The sequence below is a fragment of the Anoplolepis gracilipes genome, chromosome 10, assembly GCF_047496725.1.
Source record: "Anoplolepis gracilipes chromosome 10, ASM4749672v1, whole genome shotgun sequence".
NCBI lineage: Eukaryota > Metazoa > Arthropoda > Insecta > Hymenoptera > Formicidae > Anoplolepis > Anoplolepis gracilipes.
This window is the reverse complement of record NC_132979.1, coordinates 12,457,359-12,466,327: the sequence shown is the minus strand read 5'-3', so window position 1 is coordinate 12,466,327 and position 8,969 is coordinate 12,457,359.

Here is an 8,969-nt window from a genome sequence, read left to right as displayed (position 1 = left end):
CAACTTGAGATTAAGAAGAGCTCGCCGCTTCTGACGTCTTCGAAGGCGGAGAGTTCCCTCACCAAGATCAAGAATCCATCTCCACCGGATGAGTAGCCAACCCGGGAAGTCTTGGATCCACCGGACGCCTAAAGGGAGGTGACCCGAAAGTGGGGACGGACCGCAGAACGTCAGTTGAGTTTGCGGACGAAGTCAGTCGTTCACCATCAATTAAACAGTTCAGTCGTCAATACCCCCTCATCATAAACAGTCGTTCACCATCAGTTAAACAGTTCAGTCGTTTTCCAATCCTCATCATAATAAGTCACTTTAACATCTCTCCGAAACGTTAGTCCGACGTCGTGAAAAGTCGTCTCTGTGTCTTTGTACATTCACTGCGTCCTAAAATCAATTTTAACTTAATTTTCTCAGCTACTTTGTGTCGTCAAGGTAGATCTTGAATAATACTTTACTTCCTCGTCTTCGCGACTCGTCTTATATTATAATTTAGAGCTTCGACTCACTCTACATTATAATTTAGAATTACTACTTTATTGTTAATTAATTTCCAATTTCTGGTACAGTGCGGTTGTACCTTTTACATTCAAATTGTGACCAACATTTATAATCATTACTTGTAATCTCTGTAAAATCTTCAAGCTTTTAAAATACATAGTCGCTTATTTCAGAATATTCACAAGTTCATTATCTTAATATAGTGTTCCTTCACCCCCAACCAGTATTTACTATATTTAATTTAATATCGATTAAATATTTAACGTACGTCTGGATCTTGAGCGTTAGCGAGGCCCGTGCCTGGGATAGAGCAAAGTGACGTGCCCCTCATGTTAGTTCGAGCAGAACTGAGACTTAGTCGATGAGCTGCTTGAATGTCGCTTGATCCACATTGTCAAACTGAAATGAATAATTTTTCAAATTAGAATAAAATTTTGATTATAATTTATAGTAAATGCCTGGTTCTCGTCGCGCCGGTAAACGACATAGACAACTACGTGCCGCTTTACGCCGACAGAGACAAATTTCGAACAGTGATAACGGTCTCAGCCAAATAGAAAAAGACAATTTAATTAACGTACCGGACAATCAAAGAATTGTCGTAGAACTTTTCGATCAGCTTCCTGCATCTGACTCAGTCGAAGTTCCCATCTCGCAAAGAACCTTCGAATTTATTGGCTGGCCCGGACCTTTGGTTGAAATCAAGCTGCATCCTGCCTCAACCTCTACCACTGACATCCCTGAGGAAGATCCACGACGTCCAGAGCACGAGGAAAAGGCCCATGAAAATCAGCAAAACTAGAGACATTAATAAAGGTAAATCACTATTTTAAATACCTACACACACACGCGCATATGATCGATCAAGAAGAATATCACTATTTTAATAAAAAGAAAAATGTACTCATCTTCCAACAAAATATAATAAAAAAGAAAAGAATTTTGAATTGAACTACTATTTATATAACACATCGTGCTTGACATTTATATAACATCATATTACTCTAGCAACTTCGATTTTGCAAAACAATTATAATTACAATTAGACATATGCTTTTACAACTAATGCAATAAACTGTTCCACCCTCAAGCTCCGAAACAAAATGTTTATACAGTTAACTAAACATACATACAAGATATATATATATATATCTCACTCTTTTGAATAACTCACAATTCAGGCTATTGACTCTTATAAAATTACAAATTGATTCACATTCTGATACTACTCTCAAGAATTATAAAGTTAAAATACAATATCAAGAAATTTGCAAATTTAGAATGAAATTAAATAATCGATCTATCAATGTAAGAGAATTAACTACTGGCTATACTTAATTTAATAATAAAAATAACGGAGCATCCCTTGCTTAATCTCTTCTTCCTATTTTCCATCGGAGACAGTGATTTTGAAACAATAAATTATATCGCTGGCCTCCACCACACCATATTCCAGTGTACATTTCTTTATATGACACCTCACCACACAGTGCTGAACCTGCAAAGAACCATACTCTTATTAACATATATATATATCTACATAAGAGCAATAACAATTTTAATAATCTTTTCTTATTACATGAATAGATGCATCAACGAAATTCATGAAAAATAAAATCATATTACAACAGTTGACTTTCTTTTAAGGAAAGAGGTATCTACATTCAATACAATCCAAATCGTTTAAATTTCTCAATTTAACTTTGTTCTCCATATTAAAGCAGTCATTAATTAATGAGAAATTTGCTCTTACATTATACAAGTCGTAGATTTAAACTTTCAAAATCAGTATATATTTGGAATTGCTCCGACGGTGAATTCTACTATACAACAACAGTAAGTACGTAATCCCTCACAATTACTATCACGAACCACCATAATCCTTATCCCAATTCTAATATAATTAAAAATTTGTCAAATTAATCACGATCTATTTATAATTTCTAAATTGAAATTTTCTAATCATAATTATTGCTCAAATTTAAAATTGAATAAATTCAGAACTATTGCAGATATAATTTTAGAATTTTATTTTTTCCCTTTCATCTTTAATTGACTCGAGTGTCATTGTGCGTCACGTTCATAGCATACGCGATAATTGTCATGGTGTCATGGAGTTCCTAGAACTTCCTCAGCCTCTTGTTAGTGCCGAGTGAATTGTATTCTGACCACCAGACTATATCAAATATACAATAACGAGATTCAACGCGTTTGCTTAACATTCTTAATCATTTTCAAATACATATGCCATAAATTTAGTCGCTTTATTTCCAACTTTCTTAATTTCTTTTCTTATCAAATAAAATAAAATAAATGAGGCCTCAGACAACTGATTCTGAAATTCAACAAAATCCTTTTGTTGACCCTGAAGTCATATTAGAAGCTTTAATCCAATTTATAGAAGAAAATAAAGAAAATATTATTTACAATTTAGACAATATCGTTAAAGAGTTTTTAAATCAAGCCTCTATTATCATCATTCCAGATCAGTAAAAAAAATCCCCTGATTTATTAGTTCCTAGTACATATTGATCCTGCTCTCGGCGGAGCTCTGAGTAAAGCCGATTTAGACAGATTACCCAAAAAACTAAATAGAGAGCAACCCTGTTATTGACACCTAGGTAGACGATAACAGCGGGTCACAGCACGTGACATAAATTGGTGGCAGCGGTGGGATCGCCAAAAAGGATCAATCATTGTTTGATGCAACAATTACAAAATAAAGAGAGACATGTTAGGGAACAACAAGCCGCTCTGACTATACAGCAAAAAGAATTTGAAATTTCTAAGGAAAGATTTGAAGCAGAGCAAAACGCTGCTGTCGATATAAATAGTCTCAGTTCGATATTAAGCTTATGACGACAAGAAGTATCCTCATTGAAAACTTTACCAAATCAATTAAATAGTTTAGAACAAAAGGTATCTGAGATGCAACAACAGGGCGTATCTAATTTGCATGTACAAGATTATATAAAAAATTTTGCCACCCCAGGAGCCTATTAACCCTTTACCTGGCAATATAAATCTTCGACTTCCAAACTTCCAGTTGACAATACCAATCCTCCTCCTCCATCTACCTCTAGAAATACCCCTTTGAATATGGATCATATCCAATTGGTTTCACCCATTCGTATTAAAGACATAATCGATTCCATTCCCAAATATGACGGTCTTAAAATGTCCGTATTCCAATTCTGTAAAACGTGCGAACGGGCGTTAAAATTAATTCCTTCGTGGCAAGAAGAATATTTGTTACCATTAATAATAAACAAATTACAAGGACATGCTTACTCGGCAATAGAGGGAATAGAATACCATAATTTAACCGATCTGACTAATCGATTGAAGAAGGTTTTTGGTCCTAACAAATCGGTCGATCAATATCGCGGGGAACTTGCCAACGTTTATATGAAACCGAATGAAAATATTTTCGACTATATTGAAAGAGTTAAAGAATTAAAATCCGCTATTATAGACGGTAAAACCACCATTCACGGTAATATGAGTGAACAGCTTCGCTATAACATTGAGGCGAGAGCTCTAGAGAACTTTATCAACGGCCTTCCGCCCGATTTATTGATTCGTGTAAAGTTAGAAGGATATTACAGTCTGGAAGATGCAATCGGTAGAGATATTTAATTAAGTAAAACCTTGGAAACCGAAAATCGTCGTAGGAAAATTGCTTTCTCCACACGACCTGTTCTTACTCCTCGTGCAGGCCTTACCTATAGTCCTTGTATTCTTCAGAACCCCTCGCGTAGTCCAACAGCTTCTCCCATTTCCGCCCCCAGAGTACACGACACGCGTAATAACGTCGCCCCTTTTATTAAACCATTAGTTCCTGGACAATCAAATTTTCCCACTGAAAAAATATGTCGTTATTGCAAAACTCCTGGACATTTAATTACAGAATGCCGGAAATTAGCTTATAGAAAATCATTCACTGGAGATATGAACCCCTCTAATCAATCTCCTGACAATCAGGAAAACGGTCAGAGCGCTCCGGTACAAGGAGGCGTTCGCCGGGACGCAGCTCAATAGGAACGCCCAAACCCCTCTCGAGTCGTGCGATTCGTAGATGCCGAAAACCAAAATCTAGAAACACAAAAGTAAATAAACATCGGCTCATAGCAAGCACTTGTGCTCCTACTGTTACTTTATCATCTCCTGATTTAAAAGACACATGCACCTTTATGATAGATTCCGGTTCTGATTTGAATTTAATTAAGAAACAATACGTCAATTCTAATATTCTTCCGGATAAAAGAAATATTAAATCATTGCAAGAAATAGCATCCGAACCCATTAATACTTTAGGTGCAATTTATATATCAGTATTAGGAAAACCAACTGAATTTCACATTGTGTTATAGCCCCAGAAAAGGCTACAGATTTAATGAATATATATATATATATACATATAATTATATTGATGCAGGAATGCATCGCGAGCGAAGCGATAATCGCGCGAGCCGCTGACGCAGCGAGCCACGCGCGCCCGAGACCGAGCGCGAACGCAAAACCGGAAAGCGCTCTCGGAGACGCACCGGAAAGGTGTCGCCGAATTGCTAAAAGTACAAACGAGGAAATTCGACTTTGAACTTCCTCGTCTGCACTAAAACGCGAATTCAGCAACATAACCATATTTGGTCACGTTGCTAAGGGACCCCCTCCGAAAAACCATGCAGTTCGGAGGGAAGCTCAGCACCCGCCGCGATGAAGCGACGGGCAGTCGTTGATTAGATTTTAAAGAGGAATAATCGTCACGGACAGTGATTAAATAGAACGAGATACACGAATGACTGAGAGATATACGCGCGCCTGAGATAAGCCGACGCGTATCAGATTACCTGTACGACAGAGTATATGAGAGATACCGCTCTCTCCCTTTAACCGATAATACACACGAGTGTAAATACGTACGCTGGGAGCAGAGATAAAATACCACAAACCATTGATTTCTTTTAAACTGCTATTTATTATAATAAAACGAAGGAAGTAAACAATTAAAAATAATACTAAAATAAAAAGTGGCCACTGCCCGCCGTATCCCCGGCCTTCCCTGAACGGATCTCGAAAAATCCTGTGCCCCCGTCCTGGAGGCACAACAATCTGGTGGCAGCGGTGGGATCCTGGGAACACTCCCGGTGGATCTTAAGGAGTGGGCACCCCGAACGTCGTGCAAGACCTGCAATAAAATAAAAAGTGCGTAAACAGGCAGGCACGTCAGAAAGTTAGCAAACACTGACGGACATCAAGAAGCTAAGAAAAAACTACATGCAGAGCAGACGACTACGGACTACGAGATAAACAGAGCATCGCAGGATTGGAGCAAGGACGCGAGCCGCCAAGCCGCCCGACCTACGACAACTCCATCGACGACGCATCGCCGCCGGAACGCGACCGCCAGCCTTATCAGCCGCCGAACGAAGGACGCAACGTCAGCGAAACCGAGACAGCGAGCGAATATGCGAGCGATACTACTACTGTAAGTCCGAACCAAATTATTTTAATTAAATTTGCGTGAATGTCGGAAGAAAGAAACGTACCGAAACCGATAGCAAATAAGTCGGTTGCTTAGCGAACGAGCAAATCGAGCTATAAAATATTGCGAATTAAGTCCCGCGAGTGTAGCCGTAGAAGCGCTCCGAGACATACGCGATAGTGTCCGACGGAACCTCGAAACTCGATACTCGAGTGATAGTGACACAGAGCTACCGAGCAATGTTATAACAGAACGCGAATTTCCATTTACGAGTTTCGACGTGAGTCTTGTTGAAAATAATCCGACTGACCCCACTGACGATTTACACGATTCAACCAGACGAACGAGACCGTATCTTAGTCGAACTCCAAGCCAGGTGTCACTCCGGCGAGAATTTTCATTGACATCTTACGAGAGCGAGATTTTTGATTCCGAAGAAATCTACGCACGAACGCGCGAGATGGCAGAAGCTCAAAATCCCCGCGCGTCTACGTCCGCAAACGTGTCTAATGACGCGGTAGACGACGAGATCGCACGATTGCGACGAACAATTAATCAACCGGTACAACCGCGAGAAGAATCGACAAACGACTCTACGTCCGCAATGTTAAGAGAAATGCGCCACGCAATACAATTCTTAACAGAACAAGTAGCTCAACTACAGCAACGTGATCAAAATACAAGCCGTCGAGAAGAACTTTCCGAAAGCATATATTACGGACGGACCGATCGCGACGTTAGAAACCGACGTAGCATGGCACCCAATTTCCTGACATTAAAGGAAGCGAGACAAATGATTCCGGAATTTGACGGAATGTCGCGACACAAGTTGCAAGATTTCTTGAATTCATGCACATACGCGATACAAAATACAAATCCGGCAGACGAAGAATCTCTTATGCAGGCGATATTATATACAAAGTTACGCGGAAGAGCGCGACAAGATTTTGAAACGCGCGATATACGCACTTTCAATGAATTTCGGACGCAACTCAAAGCTTGTTATCAAACGAAACAAAGCACAACACTTGCAAGTCAAATTTAATTCATTAAAACAAAAAACCAGCGAAACCGCTTACGCGTTTGGACAGCGTGTCGATCTAGTAGCTATGAAATTATATGACTCTGACCGAAGGAAAAGAGCATACTCTAGAACAAAAACGCACGATTCAGCAAACTATCAGAGACCAAGCGTTAATTAATTATCAAATCGGACTACGCGACAACTTGAAAGTACTCGTACGGTCACAACGCTTCTCGACATTGCAAGAGGCGATAAACGGCGCGAGCTCGGAAGAAAAACTTATCAAGCCGATGGGAGCGAGAACAAACAGTTATCAAAATAAAAATAAACTCGACTCGAATTACTCGCGACCGCCTCGAGGTACTAATGCAACGTGTTTTAAATGCGGCAAGATAGGACATTATGGACGAGATTGTCGAACGAGCAGATACGCTCTGCCGAAACCCGAAAAACCACGCGTCAATGTGGTAGAAAAATTTTGCAAGTATTGTAAAAAGCGCGGACATAATCGCGACGAGTGTTGGTCTTTAAACGGCCGACCGCAAGGAAAACCACAGGATCGAAAAAACCCGAATAACGCGAATAAATCGAGCGATATTCAAAATAATTCAAAAGGAACGCGTTATAAGACGCGAGGAAAGAGTTCCGACTCCGAGCGTAGTAACGACGAAGAAGAAAGAAGCGATAGCAAGGCAAAGCGCGCGCTAGAATATCAGGTGACACACGTACGACAGACGCGAGATAAACAAGAACTCGACGTCGTAACGATGCCCATACGCGAAACGAAGACAGGGCGCATACACATGCTATACGATTCCGGTGCGACCATATCACTAATAAAAGTAAAGCATTTAAAAGGCGAAACATTGATATACAATAAAAAATTAGCGTTAATAGGAATAACCGGACACAAAGTATATACAATAGGGAAGATGCATGCAACAATTAATCTAACCGGACAAGACATTAAACATGCAATTTACGTAGTAAAAGACGACTTCCCCATGGAATACGACGGGATACTAGGAATCGATTTCCTAAGGAAGCAAAAGGTATCCTGCGATCCCAAAAATAAAGAGTTAAAAATTGGTACGGATGTACTCAAGATGCGACCATATAATAAAATTATCTTGAAACCACGCAGTGAAACCATTGTGCAAGCCGCGACTAATCGAAACGAAACGGGAATAGTACGCGCGAAAGAAACAGCCCCTGGAATATATATAGTAAGATGTCTGGTAGAACCGAAAAAACTTTCTCTGCCCAATCAGCGTTATCAACACAACAGACAAGACTATTGAGATACGTACACCTGTTGTAACAATAGACGACATCGATAAAGATAACCCGCACGGTATCTATACAATAGCCGTGGGGACGGACGATAAAAATACCCCACGTAACGAGCGCATCTGACAATTGTTGTGAACACAGCATCTCAACTCTGAAGAACGACAGGCACTCTCAAGGATATGTGATGAATATAGCGACATATTTCACCTGAATGGAGAACCACTGTCGAGCACTGCGACGGTAGCGCACGAGATAAATACGCGCGTAGACGCCTCAACGGTAAATGTAAGACCGTATCGCCTTCCGGAGAAACATAAGACGGAAGTAAATAAACAAGTGCAACAAATGTTGGAAGACGGAATAATTCGTACCAGCGCGAGTCAATGGAATGCTCCGCTATTAGTAGTACCAAAAAGACCGACGTATCAGGTAAACCGAAACTTCGAATAGTTATAGACTTTCGAAAGCTCAACGACTTGACGATCGGCGATTCCTTCCCTCTGCCTAACATTACGGATATACTGGACCAGCTGGGAAACGCAAAATACTTTACAACATTAGACCTAGCATCTGGATATCATCAAATACCAATGGCCGAAAAGGACAAGCCTAAAACTCTTCAACTTTTTCAGCCTTTTCAACTCCGTATGGACATTACGAGTTCAACCGAAT